Source organism: Opisthocomus hoazin, chromosome 1 (genome assembly GCF_030867145.1).
Source record: "Opisthocomus hoazin isolate bOpiHoa1 chromosome 1, bOpiHoa1.hap1, whole genome shotgun sequence".
NCBI lineage: Eukaryota > Metazoa > Chordata > Aves > Opisthocomiformes > Opisthocomidae > Opisthocomus > Opisthocomus hoazin.
In genome coordinates, this window is record NC_134414.1 from 31,038,541 (window position 1) to 31,062,417 (window position 23,877).

Sequence of the window (23,877 nt, forward strand, 5' to 3'; positions counted from 1 at the left end):
GCCTTCCCTGGGACTGCATGTTGCCTGTGCAGGAGTGCAGCAATCTGCCAGGGGAGAGCAAGGAAGACACCTGGCAGGTCTTGTTGGAATGGGACTGTTTCCATCAGTTCATGATAAACCAGCAAACTCCACTAAAAAAATGTTCTCTTGGAAACTTCCCAAGGGGAAACACCCATTAGTGACACCACATCAAAGGCATCTGGACCCACCCAATCATCAGCAGTAAGCTGAGTTTGCTGAAGCATAGAAAACATAAAGTTGTTAAAAGATATTTATGAGATATGGTCCCTGAAAAATGCTTTGCAAAGCAAAAGCACGTGATTGTAAAAGGCTCCAGTTCTCATAAGATCCTTCTCTTTGACAAAAAATTGTGATGGATGCATGTATTCAAGTATCCTCTCATTTACCTGAAGAATATAGCTATTTTTTTGCTAATTAAATGAGGCAGTGCTTTTGTGGGAACTCGCTGATATAGGTTGCGAGGTCAAGATAGTATGAGCATTAGTAGCAACCAATCTTTACAGCATTTCTTTGACAAAGTGGAGTTGTGCTGTGCTGACTTTTGGACACTGACCAGGCTAGAGAAATGCCAGTGTTTCCTTGAAAGAGAAATACTTCTTGTTGTACTCTTAGTGCTAGGCATAGCAAAACAGCTTGTAAAAAAGAGTTGATGGTATGTGACAGATAGCAATGAATACTGGTGATACATACCGAAGAAAAAGGAAATGCAAGACAGGCACCATGTAAGAAAAGCCAGGACTACAAGATGGTTGATGAAATGCATGGAACCGAGAGATATTATGTTTGGTGTAGGTATCTCGCATAAATGCTCCTTATTTCCCACTCCCTGCCAGGATGACTGCCCTCTCTTCTTCATTCTCCTGGAGACATAAGCTCCTAATTTTGGTCCACCGGCTTGCACTCAAGTTAAGTATTTAAAGTCACCTAAAGTAGTTAGATAGCACCAGCCCCACAGCCTCCATCCTGTCTTCTGAATAATCCAGTGGTTATGGAGAGTCAGCACTTGAAAGAAACACTTTAAAGAAGATATTTGTAGATCTTCTGCATAAAGACAGAAATTTTTCCTGTAATCAGAGCCTGTTATTAAAAGAGTTCAAAGTCCTCAAAGCCTGTAGCAACTACACCACTGCAAAGGCATTGCAAGAATGAAGGGTAAACAGGGATACTGCAGAATTTTCTAATAATCACAGTCCTTACTGAAACTGGAAAGGAAAGCTTTAGAAGCTTATGCTGAGTCTTGCAAAGCACATGGGGAAGATATAATGCTATGAGCAGTTAAGGTCATAATATTATAATCTGAGAACAGAATCACTACTGGCAGTTACTCTGTAAGAGGGTGCCAGTACGAGTCCTGATTCCTCTATGATGAATGATTTGGAGCCCACTCACAGCCATGAGTCACTGTGCTAGGAACTGTACAAACAAGGCTGACCCAGTGTGCGGTGGGTGAGTGGGTCCTGGAGGGAGGGAGGGAGCTGAGCACTCAGTCCTGCACGTGAGCAGGCAGCACAGGTGGTGCCGAGGGAGGAGGAACCGCCTTAATGCTGGGTGCTGTGAGCCCTCACTGGTGTTACTGAAAGATAGCTCTTACTCCAAAGTACTGCTAGTGTGTGCCTGGATCCGTCCCTGCAAAACATTGCATTTGTCTTTTCATCGCACCCCGGTGAACTTCATACATGCAAAATTGAGCTTCTTAATAATTCTGTTGGCTAAAGTTTGCATGGTCATATTGCTGTGGTTGTTATAATGGAATAATTATTTATCTCTTTCTCCATTTTTTCCACAAGATGACTTGCCTATCAAACAAGACGTAATGCAAAGGTTATGGGAGTGCTATAGTATGTATTGCTGCTACATTTTCCAGTTTTCTGTGCAACAGCCTACTTTTTTGTTCTGGGAGTGGCCAGAGCTCATATTTTTCATGGTTTAAAAAAAAAAAAATATTAGCCATAGTTAAATCATTAAGTCTGAGGTCATTTGGCTTCATACATGGTATGAAGATAGCTGTATATTTTAACTCTCTAGCTAGATATTTACGAATATCTTTTCTTAATGCTGTATTATGTAGGAGCTGTATTAGTGTTTCTCTTCAGTTCAGCGTATCCCTTAGCACTTAGTGTCTCTGTGTTGTTGCTGCTTTCCTTCTTCATCTCCACTCCATTCCAAGCATAGCCTCATCCCGCTCTTCCGTGCTGTCTTGGGGGTTTTCCCCTCTTCTTTTTCCATGTCTGTCCCTCCTTTAGCTCCTACCAGAATTTGACCATTATGTCCACTGCCTCTTTATCCCATTGCTTAGTCCAGCATCACCAAAAAAGCTTATTACTGTCAAATCTGTTTTCTAATATTGCTAGGGAATGCTTCACACTGACATGCATGCACACACACATGCTCTCTCCAATAGAAGTGCATTCTCCATCTCTGGAGGCAGTGGTGGAGGTGGGCTTCCACAGCTTGAGGACAGTGGTGGGGCAAGCCCAGTTTTTCAAACATTCTTAGGAAATGAAGGCAGACAATGCTGCTAGCCAACATTGACCGCAATCTAGAAGAAAAGAAGTTATATGCTGAAATAAGTTAACAAGAACTTCTTACTGTTCACTGGCTGTAGCCTGCACCTAGTTACTGTTCCACATATTTTTGTTTATCATCACTAGTGTGTTGCTGGAAAAACGGAGAAAACTACATGCAGAGAAACATGACATTGCTTTTGAAAGGACTGGCACAGGATTAGATCAAACCGAGAAACTAAAATAAATGTAATAAGCAACTCTTTAAGCTGTTCTAACGCAGCCTGTGCCTGCCTGTGTCTTCATCTATATCTTCATTGCTTCAGCAATTGTCCTATAGTGAGAAGTATTGTTAGGAGAACAGTTAACGGTCACAAAAACCTTGGTCTTACTCACTGGACCAGGAACAGCTTGTGAATTTCCAGCTTCTGCCTGCCAAACTCTCAGATGTCTTGTTCAATGTTTCTTCCTAGCATTTCACTTCCTTCTGGGGTCCCCAAGCATAAACAATTGGATTATTTTTAGCTGAAGGAAGTTCTGACTGACCAGTGCCAATGCCCCAAATTCTCAGTGAGTTTTTGTGAAGTAGCATTGGAAGCCATCTTCTCTCCTGTTAAAGTTTGACTTTCGTCTTTTTCTTGCAATACCACCTTTTTAAGACATCCTTTATTGTGTGTCCTATTTCTTGTAGTCAAGCATTTGTGCACCTGCTGGAGAGGAATTTACCACGCGGGCTTGTGGCAAGAGTCAGCAGTGCTATGTCAGCTGTTTATAGTTCTCTTACCACACTGCTTGTTCTGAACAGATTTTTCACTATGTGCATGATACCTTCAACGAACCTAGGTGGACTAGATGTTTTATTTTGATGCTGCTTTGTGTCTTTTATGCATGTTCTCATAATTGGCTGATTTTCAGTACTGAAGACGCTTCCTCGGTAATTTTACAGGGATATTTTTGTTAAGAGTCAGGATAATCTGGCATCTAAACAGCCTTTTAATATTCTGTCTTCACATAATTGGCTTTTTAGATGTAGGCCTCTGAAAAACTTCTATCCTATTCATCCTTTCTGCTTTAGTTTTACCCCAAGCAACTATTTTTTTCTAAAAAAAGACAATAAACCATCTAGAAATTACTTTAAAGTTTTTAATCAGCTCCTCAGAGCTTCCCTCTTTCTCTGCACCTCCATCCTCATAGGGTGCACTGAGCGCTGTCTGAGTTTCTCTGCCTGTCACTGCTGAGTGTGGGTGAAAGATCTGCTTGGATCTGTAGTTTATTTGTCTGTCTGGCTTTCGCATAATGTTCAACCCCTTCCAGGCATGCACAGTGTTTCCCTAGGTTGTCAGGTTTGGTGAGGATATCCTTGGAGTTACATGGGCTCCATAGTAGCCATTTGAAACTCATAGGGCCTTCTGGCACTTGGTGTCTTGTACTTCCGGCACCCCTCAAAATTTTCTTAACGAGCACGACTAGTTTCAAAGCAAAACTGTCATTAGGACTTGATACTACATGCAGGAATGAGGTAACACAATGTCCTGTTTTTCGCTAGTGGTAACTGAAGAGAGCTGTTGTGATCATTGGTTTCATGGTGGTTCTTCACAGAAAACAAGGACTGATACACTCAGGCCACCGTCTGGATTAACGGGTTCAAAAGTGCACAGGCTCTGGGGTGTCACAGTGGATACAGCTCAGCTTGTGGGTGAGAGATAAGGTACACCTGATGGGCCTACTTATCTCCATTTTTAGGTCTCAAAACTGTGCTCCCAAAGTCTCAGGGTGTGGCCTTCATGTCTGTAAGTTCATGCCAAAACGGTTTTAACTACAGTTTGGTTTGTCACGATGATGGAAACAGTAGTCAGTGCTAAATCATAAGGGCTGACAGTGAGTTTGAACTTTGAAACTACCTTCTTACTGGAAATAGTACATGTTCAGCAATGACAGTCTCATCTATCTCAGACAGCCTTCCCAACCCTTCTGAGTGCCGGGCCTTGTTTGCTCTCTGTATGGAAGAGAAAGAGAATTTGGAGACACTTAGCTCCCTGTCCCTCTTGCTTCTTTCTTCTCTTTAGCTGAATAATAAAAAAGAGAATAAAATTGCTACAATCCAAGCTCTTGATTTCTGAGAACATGGAAAATATGAACTTTAAAAAGTTTATTTTTGAAACATTAGATGTGAGGGAAGAGATGGTGAAAATGATGATTTTTTGCAAATGTAAGAGTAGTAATATGAATGCCATGGTCAAGAGCCAGAAGAAAAACAAAACAAAAAACAAACCCTAATGTTAAATATTTGCCACTTCTGTGAGAAGCAATTGTGAGGAGCAGTTCAGCAGCTTATAGAGTCTGGTTTGCATTAGTGAGCACCAGGTCACTCCAGTCCACCATGTTGTCTTTACATATTGCACAACTGTTTATTTATTTTATCTGGAGCAAAGTGCGTTCTAAGGAAGAGAATCTGACCCCCTTACATACCAATGCCCCCAATTCACCTAGAGGCATCTAAATGATTTTTGATACCGCCATATAGGATATATAAAAGAATGTTGTGACCCTTAAGAAAAAACTTCACAGACTTCAGGACTTGGCTGTATCTGCTTTGATCTGCCCAGCACAACATTGACCCAAAAGCGGCTTTGTTTGCATATTAATTCTACCTTAGTGGGAGTTTCATTACAGAGCAGTTGTGGACAGGTGGCTTTTGGATCTGGTGACCTATGGCAGGTGAGGCAGTACTGAGTGGCAGATGACTCAAGAAGATCTGCAAGTATGTCTCAAGCCAGCAGATCTCCCTAGGCAAGCTGCAATCCTGCAACAAGCTCTAGCATGACATTGTCATCTGGACTCTATATTGGTGTTCTTGGTGTGAGGACGATCTCCATGCTTCTTGCAGGGTTATGTTTTAGATGAGCTAGATAACTTACAGGAAGAGATGTCCCGGAAAAATCTGTCAGGTATTTTGTAAACAGGAAAAAATGACACAAGCTTCTTTTTACAATAGCTTTTGAAATGTAAGTATTTTAAAAAATATTTTTTAAATTGATTGCAATGGGTAGAAAGCATAAACCTGTGTTAAGAAGCTTATTGGAAATATGGAAATGAGTGTTCTCACTTGATCATCCATGTTATGATTTGCATATGATATATCTGAGGATAGCTCAAAAGTGCTGAGCGTAGCAACACTTTTAAGCTCGGGAATCTTCTCACTGACTCTAGATATGCTGTGTCAGGCAGCAATTTTCTGTCTTGCCTTGGATTTCATATAGATACAGGTGTTCACTCCCATGCCAGACACTGACAGATCTGCATCAGTTTATACGAAATAAGTTATTGTGTCCAAATGCTGAACTTCCAAAGGACATGAAAGCTGGAGCTGTCTGGTTCTGCAGTTTTGGAATTACTATAGTTTTAACTGAAGAAAATCACAAATGTCCGTTTAAGGAAGAAACAAAAATGCAGAAGACTGGATTTATTTTTTCCTTAAAAATAAAAGCAACGTTTATCTAACCTTGAATTCTTCTCTGACTTCCTCCTGTGTATTTTGTAGGTCTTCCCTCAGAACACATGAACAGTCTGAGTAATTTGATTGCTTCTCGGCACACTATGGGTATGCACCATCTTCATCATTTTGTAACTTCTCTTTTTTCCATAAGAAGATCTGTTGCCTTTGGTAACAGAGGAAGTGCTGGTTTTGCTCTAGGCTGAAGCAATGAAGAATGTCACACCCCTGTTTTCAATGATTGTGGCCTATTTTTCCTTCCAAGTCTGCATGTTCATTCCCCAAGTAATATGCAAATAGAAATAGGAACACAAAACTCAAGAACTGGATTGCTCTGAACTTTGAGCCAATGGAACCAAATTTTTTCATTGTCTCTTTTTCATCTCCAAGACTATTTCACAACTTAGGGACCTGAAACAACAAAGAAAATCAAGTGGCTTTTGATATGTCAAAAATAGTTAATCAGAAGTACATGCAAACATTTCTTGCGATTCATGGTGACTATTTTTATAATTATAATTTTTACTATTATTTCATTATAATTATTCATAACTTAATTTTAATCCTTTATTATCCCATTAATAAGGAAGCTATTAGCATCCCTGAACAAAACAATTGTTTCGACCCAAGTCAATAGCCTCCCTCCTTTTGCAGTCCCTACCTGAACATGTTATAAGCGTTTGAGCCCTGAGTTTGAGTGCTAGGTAGCTGGGTCTGTGTGCTTTAGAGGTGGTCTGAGGGGACAAGGTGCAGTGATGGAGCAGCCCTGTGGAAGTGACACCAGACCACAGATGTGGGTCACACTGAGTACTGCCATTCCTGTGTTCATCTGTCATGGATCAGAGTTGATGGATTTGGCCACTGGCCTTTACCTTTTCTTAGAAGAAGCCGGTTAGGATGGGGTGCCTGACCAAGTTGCTAGACTCCAGCCAGCAGAAGAAAAACGGCCTCATCAGGCCATCTGTGACTCCTAGCCTTTGCTCATTGGAATAAAGAAATCATGCTACAACTGTGGCTGAGGAGGGCTCTCCTTGTTCAGCCTGAGCACTGTAGTCCTGCAGAGGAAGATGGAAAGGCCACAGAAAGGTTGCTGCCTGCCTTTATCTCCATAGCGCAGTGGGCCTCCTGCCCTACATTGGTGGATTTACATCCCTAATTTGGGAATTTAGCATGGGTTTAGCATGTTTAGAGGGGAAACTGGCAGTCCAGTGCAGGCCTTAGCATGGACAGAGGTGAACTGGAGGACATCAGTGGATAATCCTGAAAGTGATAAACAGAGGGTGAAGGTACACTTTCTGCCCTGAAGAGCTCACAATGTATGTACAAGACATGAGAAAACATTAGTCTAGAGGAAAGTACACAGAAATGAGCCAGGGTGGGAAGAAGACATGGGAGCTTATGCGGAGAGCTCTGCTGGTGCCTCCTTGCTGTGTCCTCTGCAGGTGTGGCTCTCACCGAATCCCACACACCTCACCCCAGGTCAGCGCCAGCACAGCTGTGGAGTAAGAGACTTACACACATTGCAGAGTGGATATTTCTGCTTTGCTACTCAAGCGCTGTCTGATAGAAATGGTCTAAAATGTTTCCTTTAGTGTTTTACTCACAAACAGACTGGCAAGAGTCTCCAGTCTTGTGGGGAAGTCTAGCATGGAGCAAGGCACTACAGAAGCTCTGAGCATCTCCTGCCAGTGCATGGGAGAGTTTGTCGACAACATCAAGCCCAGGCCTCCTCCCTTGCCTAGGAGGCCCTTCTGGCAGTGGGCCCTCCCCGGGCTGTTCTGGGGTGGGGATGGAAGTTGAGGGGTGTCTCTCAGAGCACGTCCTGCGCAGAGCTGCCAGCAGCAGCAGCCTGGGGAAAAATGTCACTCAGTATCTTGGAGAAGTGCCCTTGGTTCGCGAAGGAGCTTTCATCTTTGGGGCATAACACTGTTAGCAAAGCCTGTAGTGTGAGGGTTGCATCCCAGCTGCTGCCAATGTTCACCTTCCCTCCCCGACTTCCTAGCGCAGCCTTTTAGGGCATTAGGAGACTATTTGTAAGGCATGGGTCAGGTCAGGAATTGCCCTCATGTTTCCCTGTTCTTCAGTCCCCTTGCTAGCCTGGCTGCACCCTCAGCCTGTACCTCTTGTCCTCAGCCCTCCAGATTCTTCCCCTGGCCCTTTATTCTCCTGCCCTCCTTCATGGAAGAAGAAAACGTTTATTCCTTAAATGTAACCAAGGGTTATAAAATTCCCCTATCCAGACAAAGTCAATCCATTCTTTTTCATGTAACCTTTGTCTTCCCGTGCTCCACGGTCATATTTTCTTTCTTTTGACTAGATCATGGCAATTTTCTGTAACAGACAGCGGGCTCCTGCAGAAGAGCAGATGTAGCCCTTGGGCACTTTGTAGGCAACAAATTATGGCAGAAAGCAGGGATGTGGTGGCCTTAGGGGGGTTATAGCTATTTGAACAGCATGGAGCCTAATAACGCAGGACCTAATAAGTCCTGTCAGCCCAAAATATTTTGGGCTGATGCAGCCCCAAAGTCTCTGCCTATGTGGCATGTCTTGGCTGCAAAGCAGATAATCTGTCTGCTGACACCAGAGAAGAGTTTTTCTTCTTTCTTTCAGCAGCATCTTGGACAATTTTGATGCTGTTGTGAGACAAGGCTTAAGTTAGATGTCACGCTATGTTATCATAACATGTTAGAGCCACATTGTTTTCTGTGTCGCTTTACCAGCTAAGGTGAAGGAAACTTAATTTATTATGAAACTGCTGGGCTTATCTCTATGTGTTTCTTCCCACTATCCGTTCTAGGACAAAAAGCTGCAATTCCTAAGTTTTTATCTATTGAGTGAAAGGCTCAGATGCAATAGAGGGCTCTGGGGAGTGATTGCTGTCCTACCTCAGAAAGGAAGAGTACACTTTAGTGAGAAGGAATGTTATAACTACTTAGCTTTTGATCTAGTGTATTTAAGAGCATAACAGGCTGTCAATGGACTTTGTATGCTGATTAAATCCCATCATAAATTTTTTGAAGTAGTATGAAGTGAATTACAGAGGTAATTCACACCCCATTTTAAAGTAGTTAATGACATTTCCGTAAAACAAACAATTATTCATTCTTTAATGCAATGAAAATTGTGAAAGGTCATGCAGCATTCAAATTAATAAGTTTTCCTTGGGAAAAAAATCGTAAGATTTACCATCTGTTCCACATTCAGTTAGGCTTTCTCTGTTTGGAGTCCTCTGGGCCTGTGTGCTCCAAGCATCTGTGGATCAGCAGGCTCTTTCCTTTCCCACTTCCCATGATGTATTTCCCAGACACAGTTTCTGTGTTTCTTACCCTTCTGAGTCTCTGCAACCCCCTGGACCGGCACTGAAATCTCAGTGGAATGTCTGCACCCACTTCTCCATGTGAGTCCTCTGGGGCTTCAGTGTAACTTTCTAAGATGTGATAAATTCATGCTATAGACAGGCTTTACACAAGGCTTATAAATACCCTAAAATGCGTTATGGAACCACTACTAACAAAGAAATTAATACATTCAATCTGAAACATGTAAGCTGCTTGCCTTCCATTCCCTGGTTTCCTCTCTCCTCTGAATTTTTTGCTAGGCAGTCAGAGCAAACACTCCTTCTCTCAAAAGTCACAGTTTATTTCGTAGAATGTTTATAGTTTATTTCCAGAGAAGCGACCCCATTTCAGAGTCACCCTACCACAGCTTGCGTTTTCTGGCCTTGCTAAGTTTCGTGGCTACGCTGGGTGTCGTACAGAAGTCTGTTAATCTTTTGCCCTCCCCTGCTTCTTATGCTGTTTACCATCCACTTTAAACTTGTTACATGATGCTAGGGACAATTTGGGGATCCTATATGGTGTTTAGCGCGGATGTGCTATATACCTCTTTGACCAGATATCCTGCTTGCTTGCCATGGGAGGGGATTCAAAAGATCTTTCTAGGCCTATCATCCTTGACCAACACCTTTCTTTTCTGTTGTCTAGGGCAGTTTTCAGTTTATAAAATATATCAGCAGCTGTTTCCAGCGAGTTGCCTTTAGTGCACAAGTTGTTTGGTCAAAATAAATGACATTTTTCCTCAGGCAGAGAGCCCCTGAGAAAGGCAAGGTCTCATGTCTAGGACCCTGTGCTGTGCTCCCTTTCCAAACATCCTATCAGGCTCAGCTCAGCTCCTTTTCTCTCCTAGAGTGCAGAATTTAGTCTTGTTGCATAGAGGAATTAATTTCTGATGCTTCTCCCTGGGTATCCAGAAGACCATTCTGTCCTCAAGCCAAGCTATTGTGCCAGGGTTTCACATCCCAGTAACTCTCCTATCTGCTGGTGTGCCAACAAGGAAGAGCTGAGCAGCTGTTTTGCTCTGTGTTACTGTGTCATGCTTTGCTTTCAGCATCACTCTCTTCTACATCTTCAGCTTGGCTACAGTGCATTATAACACTGTCTGGAAGATTAATGAGGTCTCTGCAGTGCAAGGCTTATAGGCTGCCTTCCCCTCTTTTCTGATGGCATGTTGGAGGCCTTACTATGTGACAGACCTGCTCTGAAATGTCCACAGAACATAGGATCACAGAGTCACAGAATCATTAAGGTTGGAAAAGATCTCTAAGATCATCAAGTCCAACCATCCCCCAAACACCACCATGCCTGCTAAACCATAGCCTGAAGTGCCACATCTACACGGATTTTGAACACCTGCAGACTCCACCACCTCCCTGGGCAGCCTGTTCCAATGCCAGACCACTCTTTCAGTAAAGAAATGTTTCCTAATACCCAGTCTACACCTCCCCTGATGCAACTTGAGGCCATTGCCTCTCATCCTATCGCTAGTTACTTGGGAGAAGAGACCAACACCTGCCTCACTACAACTTGTTTTCAGGTAGTTGTAGAGAGTGATAGGGTCCCCCCTCAGCCTCCTCTTCTCCAGACTAAACCATCTGAGTTCCCTCAGTCGCTCCTCATAAGACTTGCTCTCTAGACCCCTCACCAGCCTTGTTGCCCTTCTCTGGACTCCACCACCTCAACATCCTTCTTGTAGTGAAGGGACCAAAACTGAACACAGTACTCGAGGTGAGGCCGCTCCAGTGCTGAGTACAGGGGCACGATCACCTCCCTGCTCCTGCTGGCCACACTATTCCTGATGATGTTGGATTCAGGATGATGTTGGCCTTCTTGTCCACCTGGGCACACTGCTGACTCATGTTCAGCTGGCTGTCGACCAGCACCCCCAGGTCCTTTTCTGCCTGGCAGCTTTCCAGCCACTCTTCCCCAAGCCTGTAGCATTGCATGGGGTTGAACACAAACATTGAAGCCCTGTTAGCCAGATTATTTGTTAAAATATGTCAGCTGAATCTTTTCACGTGTTTTTCATCCTGGAAAGTCTCCTGTAGTATAAGTGCATTGTATATAAAGCATCACATTATTAAAACAAGGAAAACAAGATCAGCATTAGAGGCTGTGGAGATACACTGACTTTAATACTTCTTTTTATGTTCAAAGGATTGGTGCACAGTTCTTCCTACTGTCACATGTCACGTTGTGTTGAATTTCACCAGAAATTGGAATGACCCTTAAAGTCACAGCTTTGCTAGGAAGGGAGAAGACCTTGGTGGATTGGAGAGGACAGTGTGTTTTAAAGTGTAAGAAATCATCAGGTGGAGTGCAACATCCTGCTGCAGAGCAAGTACATGTCCTTGTCACATAACAGTTCCAGCCACCACTTTTTTTTCTGGGTTATAACAACAGACTCATTCAGGAACAGTGGAGTGGCCAGCAGGTTGAGGGAGGTGATCCTGCCATGCTGCTCCACTCTGGTGAGACCCCACCTGGAGTCCTGCATCCAGCTCTTGGAGCCCTCAGCACAGTAAAGACATGGACCTGTTGGGGCAGGTCCAGATGAGGGCCACAAGAATGATCCGAGGGCTAGAGCACCTCTGCTATGAGGAAGGGCGGAGAGAGTTGGGGCTGTTCAGCCTGGAGAAGAGAAGGCTGCGGGGAGACCCTATAGCAGCCTTCCACTACCTGAAGAGGGCCTATAAGAAAGCTGGAGAGGGACTTTTTACAAGGGCATGTAGTGATAGCACAAGGCGTAATGGCTTTAAACTGAAAAAGGGCAGTTTTAGACATATAAGGAAGAAATTATTTACCATGAGGGTGGTGAGGCACTGGAACAGGTTTCCCAGAGAAGTTGTGGACGACTCCTTTCTGCATGGGTTGGAGGCCGGGCTGGATGGGGCTTTGAGCAACCTGGTCTAGTGGAAGGTGTCCCTGCCCATAGCAGGGGGATTGGAACTAGATCATCTATAAGGTCCCTTCCAACCCAAACGATTCTATGATTCTGTGATTCTATGATTCTATGATTTCAAGGGATGAAATCTTGTTCCTGCTGTAGTTGAAGACAAAATGCTCACTGTCTTCCATGGAGGCAGCTTTTCCTCTTCATGGACTCGCATGCACATAGCAGGCCGTGTCCAGCTTCTGCTTTTTCAGAAATTACTTTTTCAGTAGTCTTTGTAAATCATTAAGTGCCTTCCAAACTCCCACCCTATTACCTGAAAATCCAGCTGTCATGGGACTTCTGAAAACATTGGAGCCAAAACCATCAGTGGTTTTAAAAAATCTGGGCATAATTCTTTTTGGCAAGCTCTCATTTTGGTGTATTCCATATAGAGAACAAAATGCACACAGCTTTCCCTCATTACCACAAGTTATTTAAAATCATCCTCATCTGTTGCTTTACGTGGTCCCCTGCGGGGGGGGGATAGTCAGAATAAAATGTATAGAAATTATTTTTTTTTCCTCTGCAATAAACATCTGCAATTTCAATGCTTTTTTTTTCACTTGTTATGAAACTTCAGTTTAGTTTTGGAGATATTTATCCTACAAGTCATATAGCAATTAGTCATCCCATTCCACAGTCTTTTCAGAAGTGTTGTTTGCAGAAAGTAAGCTAAGCTTGTCCGGCGAGCATCCACATAAGGATGTGAGGCACACTGCTGGCCCAGATGTAAAATGTCTCAGATCGAATGGCCTCTTCTACTGTTTACACACTGGCATGAGCTGTACAGCACCAGCCTTCTCTAACGGGCTTTTATCTCTGCAGATAAGTGAGAGAGGAAGCATGTCAGGTGGCTCAGCTCACAGGTTTTAAAAATGAAATAAACCTTTTTTTAAAGACTGAGGATAAGAAGTGGAAAGAAGGTGAAAGAGGGGAAGAACTCATTTGTTTCTGGCACTGGAAAACACAGATTGATAATTTCTTAGCTATATTTGTTCAGCCAATTTATTTAGGTACCCTCTTATGTGTAGCACAAACCCATTGGCCAGATATAGCAAGAAATGGACTTCATTAAAGAGAAATAAAACATGAAGTTATTTTGGCATTGCAATTATACAGGCCAGAAATGAAATATAAGCTAAAGATTGCTGAATGGAAACTTTCTATATGTTTTTGATTACATTGTGTTGACAGCTCTTCAGATTATCCTGCTTCCCATGCCAATTTGCATTGTATTTGCAGAAAGGATTTATGAGGTACTGTCTCATCTCTGGGCTGGGGGTTTCATACATTTTCATTAAGCACACTGCATTTTGACAGGAGCATTTTCTCATGGAGAAACTCACTTCCCTTTCCAAACCTAATGCCTCTAATGACAAGTACAGCTCACACAACATTTGGATACAGTTATAAATCAACATTATATTGCTCATTGTTTCACTATAAGGTAAAAAAGCTGTTAATTTTATTCTCTTCCCTTCACCCATTCTTTTATGTCCTATTTGCTCCTGAAACACGCTTCTGTATGAGCCGATTCTCCCTGTGACCACCTTCCCCTGTGCCCATGCAGGTTTTTCCTTGGGTCTCCTCACTTGGCTGTGTGGTGATTGCTTCCTCTGCCGCGCTGTCCAGAGACTCACATGTGTTTTACTTCTAGGCATCGCTGTTGTGCTGGTGGCTTTCTTCCTTTTCTAAGTAGCAATGCCTAACTAGCAGCCCTGTTCTTGGGGGGAGGTCATGTGTATCCCCAGAGAGATAAATGAAAAAATCAGCAAGAAATCCTGAGTTTGGAAATGCTGCCAGAGGAGTTGTTTTCCTTTGTGGAACTGTGTGATGAGGGGATGCAACTTGCTGCTGTACAGACTGGGGTAAAGTTTTCTGTTTTGTTCACACAGAGTGGTCCTTAGCTCCTTAGCTACCACAGCAGAATACTTACATTGTTGCTACGAATGCCTTAGGTTGATTAGGGTTTTAGTAAATCTGAGGTAGTAACTTAGGAAATCGGAGCCAGTCCCAGCTTGCAGGTGACATATGAAGTATCGCACTTAAAGCAAACGCTTTAGTTTGTATATTGTCAGTGACGCAAAGTTATGATCTTTGAAACTGCCAGAGGCAGGACCTCCTGCACTCAATAACTATGCTTAAGCTGACACAAGATTTCTCTGGAACCCTTCAACATCACCTGCCTCTCCATTGATTACAGTATTTAGGCTCATACTTGGAAGACTGCTCCATCATGCCTGTACAATTAGATCTGCAAGTCAGGGAGCTAAGTCAGAGAGGTTTGATCTGAGCTGAGTTTTCCAATATGTTTCATACTATGTTGGGCACACGCACACTCTGAAAGACTCTCTGCATAGGGTTAAGGTCCTCAGTTTATCAGCAGCTTCTGTTCAACTGTCCTAAATTCCAGGAGATCTAATGTCTTTTGCTTTAATGTGTCCACTAAATTTATTTCCCTGCTTGTTAACTTATTAATAAATACTAATTAATGTATATTCATCTTGGACACTTTGTCTATCACTGGATTCTTCCAGGTATTAACTTCATTCTACTCACATTCTTCTCCCCCCAGCCTCTCTGGAGCTTAGCTCAAGAGTTTCACAGTTGGAACATCTTGCACATTTGTGCATGGATAAAGCAATACTTATGTGCTTTATAGCTAAGCCATGAGTTCTAGTAACCAAGGTTTTTCTGAAAGCTTGCAATTCAAACAGGGAAATGTCAGCTTGATTTGCATTTTCTATTGAATCAGCATAATCCAAGGTAAAGTAAAATAAATTTAGCAATATTTTTAATGCCTGCGGGGCTTAAAATATTTTAACGCCTTATTTCTGTTTGACTGACTCCTGTCAATGGACATTTCAAGTCTATTTGAATATATAAAACTTGTATGCCTTCCAAATAATGCCTGAAATTATATAGCTTAAGCTCAGCTGCTTTTGTGTAAAATATAATAATATAAAAAAAGCCTGAAAGCTCAAAGGGTGCTATAAAAGCACAGACTTTTTCTGCCTTACAAAGGAAAAGTTATAGAGACCAAACCTAAAGAGATATACATTATTTCTTTAAGGTTTATATGTCCAGAGAGGTTACCTGTTAAGTCACCAAAGAAGATTTAAGGTATCTGGGTTTAATTTGCTGTATGACAAAGACTGTTTCTTGCACTTTCATAGAAGTTTCCTGTGGAAACTACATTGTCTTAGATGATACACTACTACTATTAATGGCAGGTTTCACTGTTTTAGGTGATGGGAAGATTTTTTCTCTGTTCTCACTGTTTTTCCAGTGAAACAGCTATTAATATCCCAACTGAAAAAAAGCAGCTCCCTTCCAGTATCTACCTGTGTCACATACAAACAATGGGAAAGGAAAGGAAAACAAAAGAAAAAAGAAAAGGAGAGACAGTGAAATCAGCTGTAATGTATTATTAGAAAAATGTAGATAATAAGGTACAGCTGAATTATTTACATGAAATCAGAGTTTTGCTTGCATTTACATACATATGCATGAAAATCTGTATTGGGTGAGAAAGAATTACTTCACATCTACTATTTTCTGAAAACAGAGAGTGACTCTGAGAGCTGATGCAAAGGTGAAGCTTTTCTTGGGACAACATCCATAAAAGACACGAGCAAGTTGGGAAGCCCAGCTGTGGGAGATGCTCACTGACACAAAAATCAAAACGATGGGGAAAGCACCAACATGACTGGCAGAGACCAGAAGGCATCCTATGAAATTTAGAAGTCCAAGGAGGCTTTGGTCAATTTGGATTTTGTCTGAATCTAATATATAAACTATGAGAAATCGAGTAGCTGAGGTGACAGCAGAAGATCAAATGAATTGATTCTACACCATATTTCATCAAAATGAGTTATCCAAAGGTTTGGGATGAAATACTGAATCCAGAGAACTGCAGACTTGTGAAAGCTTTGGGGGTCCTGACATTTGACTGGACTCTGTGTCTCCAGAGTCTTGTGGAAACCTTTATTTCAATGCTTTCTAGGGCTTGAGCTATCTGATTTGTACCAGCTATATATCAGAGGCCAACCTATTGCAAAAGCCTTTGTCTGGCTTTTACTACCAAATTTAGGAAGAAGCAAGCAATGGAAATGTAAAGTGCATCGGGGCAGTGCTTGTGGCTGGGTCTCAGGTAGCAATCTATAAACATTTCTTGTATAGATTTCCAGGGCTAGAGTATTTGGGTTCAGACCCCTAGACTTTGAACCCTTGAGATTTGAGATACATGGTTATAAAGGAACATTATAACAGGAGAACATTTAACCTAATTTCATGCCTCAGGAGAAGGAAGGAGATTTGCTGAAGGTAAACTCAGATATATATTTTTCTGTGGTGATCTAAATGTATGAAATAGGTGATGAGATTTGAGTACTTTTGTGTACTTGGATGAAAACCTAATTAGTCATAAAAGCCAGTGAGGAAAAACTGCAGGCCAAGGTTTTGGTGACTTTTTTTTCACTGACAGAGCTGAGAAGGTATCTGTGGAAATGCGCTGGAGGAGTGAAATTTTCCAACAGGACAAAAGAGACAGAATCTGACCTGATGAGCAGATTTGCTCAGGAACACAAGGTATTACTCAGATCCACAGTAAATATAAAATTGGTATAGAAAGACAACTCTTGAGATTGTTTGAATGATACTACAGTGTGACAGAAAGTTGTCCCTTATCCAAAGTTACTCGAAAGCAAAAACACGATGAGAGCAGCTAAGAATGCATCATATGAGGTTTACATAAGACTACAGTGCTGGCAAAGACCTTCTGAGTCATGAAGTCCATACTCCAGTTACTGAAATACTCCACCACATCATGTAATGCCTTTCATTACATTATCAAGCTCCAGCGTAAAACCAGTGAGCTTTTTTTCCAAGGCTACTCATTATGAATGGCTCTTTCAAAACCTCACATCCATCATGAGCAGAAGTCTTCTAGTTTGCAAGCTGAATTTATCAATGGCCTTTTCACCTCCATTTGTTTCTAGGTCAATATTATCTTCCAGCCTTAATTCCCCCCCCCCCCACATGTTTACCCTCACAGTATATCTTCAAAGATAATAACAGATATTTCTTCCTGCCCTTGCTCTGGTTGGCTAAAAGTGCTTCTTCTGGTGTAAGGCAGGCTGTCCCTTACTCATCATCCCTGTGGCCTTTCTCTTTATGAGTTGTTACTTGAAATGAACTTCTACATGTCCTCAGTGACTAACAATCTTTGAAGATTTTTCTAAAGCAGTGCCCTTATCCCGTGCATTCTTTTATTTTATCTCATTTCATACCTTTCTCTTACAGTTTATTTCATTTTTTGTCTGCTGGGTGGAGTTTTTTCCTGAACAGAGTCAGAACTGTAGGTTAAATGGGGATGATAAATAGACATCAGGAGGAATTGCTGCTATGAGATGGCTGTTCCTTTAGTCAGCTGTAAAAACACTGTGAAACTGCTTTATGCACCAGCAAAGTACATGTGCAATGTACTTGTGAATGCAGGGGTGTTTGCTGACTTTGTTTTTAAAAGGTACACCTGTCTGGGAGGGAGAGACTGAGGGACAGACAAAGTGAGAAATGAGGAGCAAAGAATAACCAAACACGGTGCAGAAACACTGAGATGAGCTTGGTGAGGGGAGTTGAGGGTCCAGATGTTGGTGAAAGATGTTTGGAACTAATGTAATTTTGCTGTGTGTGTAAACAGCTTCAAATATTGCCTTTGCCTGCTGCTAGAAAAGGTGATAACTGAAGGGATATGCAAGCTAATGAAAATTGATAAATATTGGAAGCCGGATTCACTGGAGTTCTTTACAGCATGTTTGCATTACGCAGCTCAGGGCTGTGACGATAGCCATCTCCGAAGGTGGTGGCTCATGCCATCGTAGCTGGCTCAGTAGATGGGACCAGCAGTGCTGTCACAAGCCAGATACTGAAGGCAAACCTTTAGCACAGTGTTAAATACAAGAGCGGGTACCTACTTGGGCAGTGAGAACTGAGTAAGCTTCCTGTTGCCAGAGTGGGGACACACAGGTTCTGTTTATCTGTGCTCATCTGCAGATCCGCTGCTTCCCACTGCCAGGATGGCACAACAGCTCTTCCCTTGGAAAAAGATGATACATTGTTGGATTCTTTCTACTCCAGGTGTTTGAGTGTTTTAGTATTACATACAATACAACCACTGGACCTGCAATTCTTTATGGCTCTCTGTTGCACTGATAGACCAAAATTTATTTACTCATTTGAAACCCAGAAAATGGCACTTAACAGTAAACTGTACTGGCAAATAGAGTGAGACTGAGAGGGAAACAAATGGAAGCAGACTCTGCTGTCAAACTTATCTTTGTGAAAGGGAAATTATCAAACCATAGTTAACACACGATAAATTAGATTAAGTGATATTGAAGGTAATATTTTGGGCTTAGAATAGTGTCATTGTTTTAAGAAGAATGCTGGTGCTGTGACAGTGAAATGCAAATGCTGAGCTTTGGCAGTTGTGCATCTCTGTTCAACTTACCTAAATCTTTTTTTCCATGAACCAATCATTGTAAATTTATTGTGCGTTTTCTTTCTTGTGAAAAAGGTTCTGGATTCAAGTAGAAGATATAGGATAACTTATCCCCAGACATATCAGAGCATCAAAGTGCTGAAGAGATCCAGACAAGAAGCGTCAGAAAAAGCTATTAGAGGCAAATTAAATCCTTGCCTTCCTGAAGCTGGTGGGAAAGCCCTGTTGACTTCTGTAAGAATAGGATTTCTCTTTAACAATTAAAATATCATTCCCCCTCAAAAATATGTTCTTAAAATATTCCTTGATATTTTCCCCTTCTGTGCATTTGCATATCTTCTTCATAACTTCTATATTTGCTCTGCAGTAATAGCACAAGGTTGTACGGAGGCTTTGGGGAGGCCCGAATGACAAAGAAGAGTTAGTCAGAAAAGTTTTGATCACATTGCAACTGGATAAGGAGTCTTTCCATCAACTGCCCTCAGTGAGACAATACTGTCTTCACACTGACAGAAAAAGTTCCTTAAACAGCAAGCCTTAATTACATATGTGATTTATCATCAGTCCGACTTCACCAGGACCTTTACTGAGGTTTCGCAAAGCCAGAGTGAAGAAATCTTATTTCAATGTTTACTTCAGTGAAGAGGTTCATGTTACTGTATCAAGAAGGCAGTTTTTGGTATTCTGGGTCTCTTAGAGTTTCTTAGAAATTATGCAGTTCTTGGAAGTAATTTATTTTTCACCTCAGGTATATTTTTAATGAAATTACAATGGAAACGGAAATTAATTTGAAGTTTTCATCACTTTTACCCAATGAGGCTTAAAGTGTGATGTTTCAGAGGGAATACGGACAGAAATTGGCTATGAAACTTAAAATGTAGCTTATAACATTCCTCAGGTATTATTTCATCTAGCATTTGGCAGCTAATAAATCTTTTTAACTGAGAAGGTTTTTTTTTTCTGAAATTACCAAGAAATCTGAAAAAAACAGCACTTCCAAACACATTGATTTAACTGCTGGAGAGTCTCTTCATTGGCTCATTGCTGCCAGGAACAAGATGCTATTGTATTGACTTGAAGTCATGGCAGGAGAACACAACAAAAATGAAATTTAAGTTCTGTGTCACACATCTTGGCTGCAAAGGTTTTGGACATTTGGGAAGCGGATACTTCTCTCTTCTGTTTTTCACATTGCCTCTTGTCCACCTACTTCTAAATTTATTTGGTAGATGGTTTTAAAAGTTATTTTGCCTCTTTCTATGAAAGAAGCACAGAATATGCAATAGTTTATTTTACTCAGATCAATATTATGGTGAATTAGGTCATCGTTCTGCTTAATTTCAGTGGAAAGCTAGCTAAAACCATAAGAACTTAACCTGAAGCCCAGTGTGCTTCCCCAAAGAGAGAGCTGGATGCTGAAATTTAAAAAAATTATGCTTATTAATTTGTAGGCTTAAAAATGGAACATAAATTTAGGTCTGGGCTAGCTGTGTAAAGTTTAGCTTTTAAATTTGAAAGAAGTATCTAAAAGTACCTGACATTTTCATGGCAATAAGAGGTGCATAACAGCTGCACTATTGTAAATCAGGCTGCTTGTTCAGTACATCAGGCTGGATGTGTGATTCTTGGCCTTACTTGAAAAGCGTTGTGACACCAAATCTCTCAGATTTGCACATAATAATAGATGGAATGAAATGGATTCTTCCCCGTTGTAACTGAAAAAAATAACTGAGATACTCTTACTGCATAACATCCATGTGGTCTGCTCTTAAAAGTCCCCTTGCGTTAGAGCCCCAAACGCCGTGAGTGTGACAAAGGCACTTTTCTGCCACAGCTTGTTACGGTCTGGGAAGACCCGAGCTGTAGAGATTTATTATTCCCAGAGTGAGGTTAAGACACAAACAAGGTCAAATGCTGCCAATCAAACAAGTTTATTGATCCCTTGTTCAAATGAAGGCACGAGGAAAAAGCGACAGGAAAGAGAGGAAAAGACAGGAAAGAAAGAAACCTAGCAAGCAGTCAGGATATAGTTGCAAGAGATAGTCACCACCATGGATCCAGCGGTGTCCCATTGGTCCGTAGTTCCTGTGTGAGTCAGTGGTGGGGGTCCCCTTGTCGTTTGGTTGCACGGCCTTTTATAAGGTATTTGGGGAGATTGTTCCCTAGGCAATGGTATGTACCCCACGTTCCCCCGGTCCCGTGTCTTTTTCTCAGTCCTGGCTCCAGTAGGTCGGGGAGGGGGTTGGTGTCTAGACACATTTTCCACAACAAGGTACCTGTCCTCCAGCTTCATTCAAAGCTGGTTTCAGGTGGCTGTTTAGTTCTTGTCTGGTTTGTATTTGGCTGGCCCACCAGGAGGTTGAGCTGGGCTCCAAACAAGATTTGCTGGCCTACTAGGAGGTCCTGAGCGAGCTTTGCAAACAACCTTTGAGGCAACTGTCTTAAAATATGGTCTCAGACAAGCTCACCAGACACAGAAGAGGATCGTGGGGTCTGCACCCCTGAGCTGGATGTGGATCTGAAGCCGTAAATTGCACTGCATGGCAATTTACTCCTCTGTAAAGCCGTACTTGTTCAGAGTCATTGTTTTGTTTCAAATCCATTTCTAATTATCCTGGATAGGAGAAAGGGATAAAAGCAATTTTAATAATGGGACAAAATTTTAAAACACATGTCTTCTGAACATTGAGTTCACTTTAATAACTTTTTTTTTCTTAAACATAATCATATACATGAAAATATCTTTTCTATTACTTTCTCAAAATTCTCCCTAAATTCCTGATCAGTAAGAAGAAGCAACAAGAGAATTTCCCCACACACATTAACTTCTTGGAAATCAGTTCTAAGAGTTAAAAACAAAACTGAAAGACTTTTAAAAAGGAAGAGTAATCTTGAACAGAAAAATGGAAATGCTTGATTTTGAAATTGTTAAATAAAAGGTACTTAAGAAAAGTTAGTTTATTGAAAACAAAAACATACACAAAAATTTTTCGAGTTGCTGAATCTGCATCTTTTTCTGAAAAATATGTATTTGAAAAAATTAGCCTTATTTCTGAAACTTCAGCTGATACATTTCTAAAGCAATAGTACCAAATGCCCTGGCTCTTGCTTTTCCTCTTTTAGGAGAACAATGCACAGCAGCACTTTTCACACTCAGTCTTTAACAAAGTATCATAAACTGTGAGTGGTAGCGTGTTTCCATTTTTACTAGCTGACAAAAATAAGTATAATCCACTGAAGAAACAGGGCCTATGTAGAAAAATATCTCTACTGCCCTGCACAGCTGTTTCTAAATCCTCGGTAACTGCATCAGCCAGGTTTTTCAGTCAGAAAACAAAGCATTGGGCAAAACATAGGGCATAGGATTGTGAGGGATCCCTTGTTCACTGAGCCACATACTTGGCCACCACAGGCCACCGTATAACTTCTGTGAATATGTCAAATTTTGTCTTTAAATCTGTTGGTTTTGAATGTACTTGGTTTTCTAATTATCAGGTTTAACTCTTCAGTAGCAATTGTTTTATTCATCATAGGTGTTATTTAAGTCATATAAAGTAATGTACTTATGCACACGAATGAAAGTATAGACAACGCATTTGTATCCACTTTATGCAGATTAAATGTTGAAGGTAGATTTGGAGGGAGTATTATAATTTCAGGGAAAAGAACATAATTTGCTTTTCTAGCTACAAATTTTTTGCCAGGAGATGTAGGAAAAATATGGCAATTAGGAAAAATTCCTGTTTGCAAAGTTTTGTTTCTGCTAACCATCACTCACTTTCTAAGTGTTTGTTGGATAGGTTATTTTTATGAGCTGATGGAAAATCTACTGGATTTCATGGTTAGGGTCTATAAGACAGTAGGCAAGTTGTTTCTGCTTGGTTTGGTTTATCTAAGAAAAATTTGGACAAATAATTTTTGGCTCCACAAAAAAAGAGGTTACTTTTAGGAGGTGAATCAAGTGGGGGATTGTTTTACAATTCACTAACAAAGCAATTTTCTCAGAAATAAAATCAGTGACTGATTCTGAGATAAATATATTTTTTTCAAGAGAAGTATATTATAAAATTGATTTTTAGCATGATTGTCATTTAAGTGGGTATGGTAAACAACACAGTTCTATAAAAAAGGTAAAAAGGAGTCATAAGAAGATTTCCCAAAGTCTACTATTGAAACTAATAGGACTGTTTCCACTTAAGGTTAGCGTGGAGATCATTCCCATTGCTTGTTGTCCCCATTCCAGTTGTCCAGTTTGTGGTCCTGCTTCCCCTCTCGTACCAGTTCCAGCACTCCTACAACCCTGTAATGAATTGCTGAGATCGTAACAAATGCACCCTGTGTCATTGGGTGAGGAGCAGAAGAGGGCACATCCCTCCCAGTTTGCTTTTTGTACCTCCTATCAGTCAGTTTGAGCCTGCCAATACTCTCTGTCTACCCAGTCTCCTCCAGCAACAGACTGCAGAAGATCACTGCCTTCTGGGTAAAGAAGTATTTCCTGGTGTCCATTTTAAACTGTTTTCCTATCAGTTTCAGTGAGTGCACCCCAGTTGTAGAAAACAGGGGTTTTGGTGAATGGCAACCTCGCATTTGCCGAGCCCCTGTGCCTTCAATTCTGCAGCTTTGCAGTAGTGTGCTAAAGAGGTAGGAAATAAAACTGATCTGAGAAAAAACAGACAATCCACCCCAAACACATGAAACATTCAGTGCAGGATCAAATGGCTCCCAGAGGTGGTGCAAAGGAGAGGCCAGGAGTGAGTGATTGGAGTCAGCAGGCAGCGTGGGGCCAGCAGCACCAGCAGTGCAATGAATTCAGGCACCTGTGGAAAGGCAACTTCTAATAGCAACCTGCACACTTTTTTTTTTTTTTACACAACCTTTGCAAGCATGGGTCTTCTGCGTTCAGATCAAGCAAGCAGCAAACCCTTATGGCATACTTACATAGGACTCGTTTCACTACTTCTGACAGGTTCAACTGACCTAGCAGCCCCTAACTTCATTTAGAGTCAGTGGAGGGAGAGTGGCATGTCTCTGGCTCAGCTTACTGACTACGTTGGAAGAAGTAAAGCTGGTCAGTAGCTGCGCACATT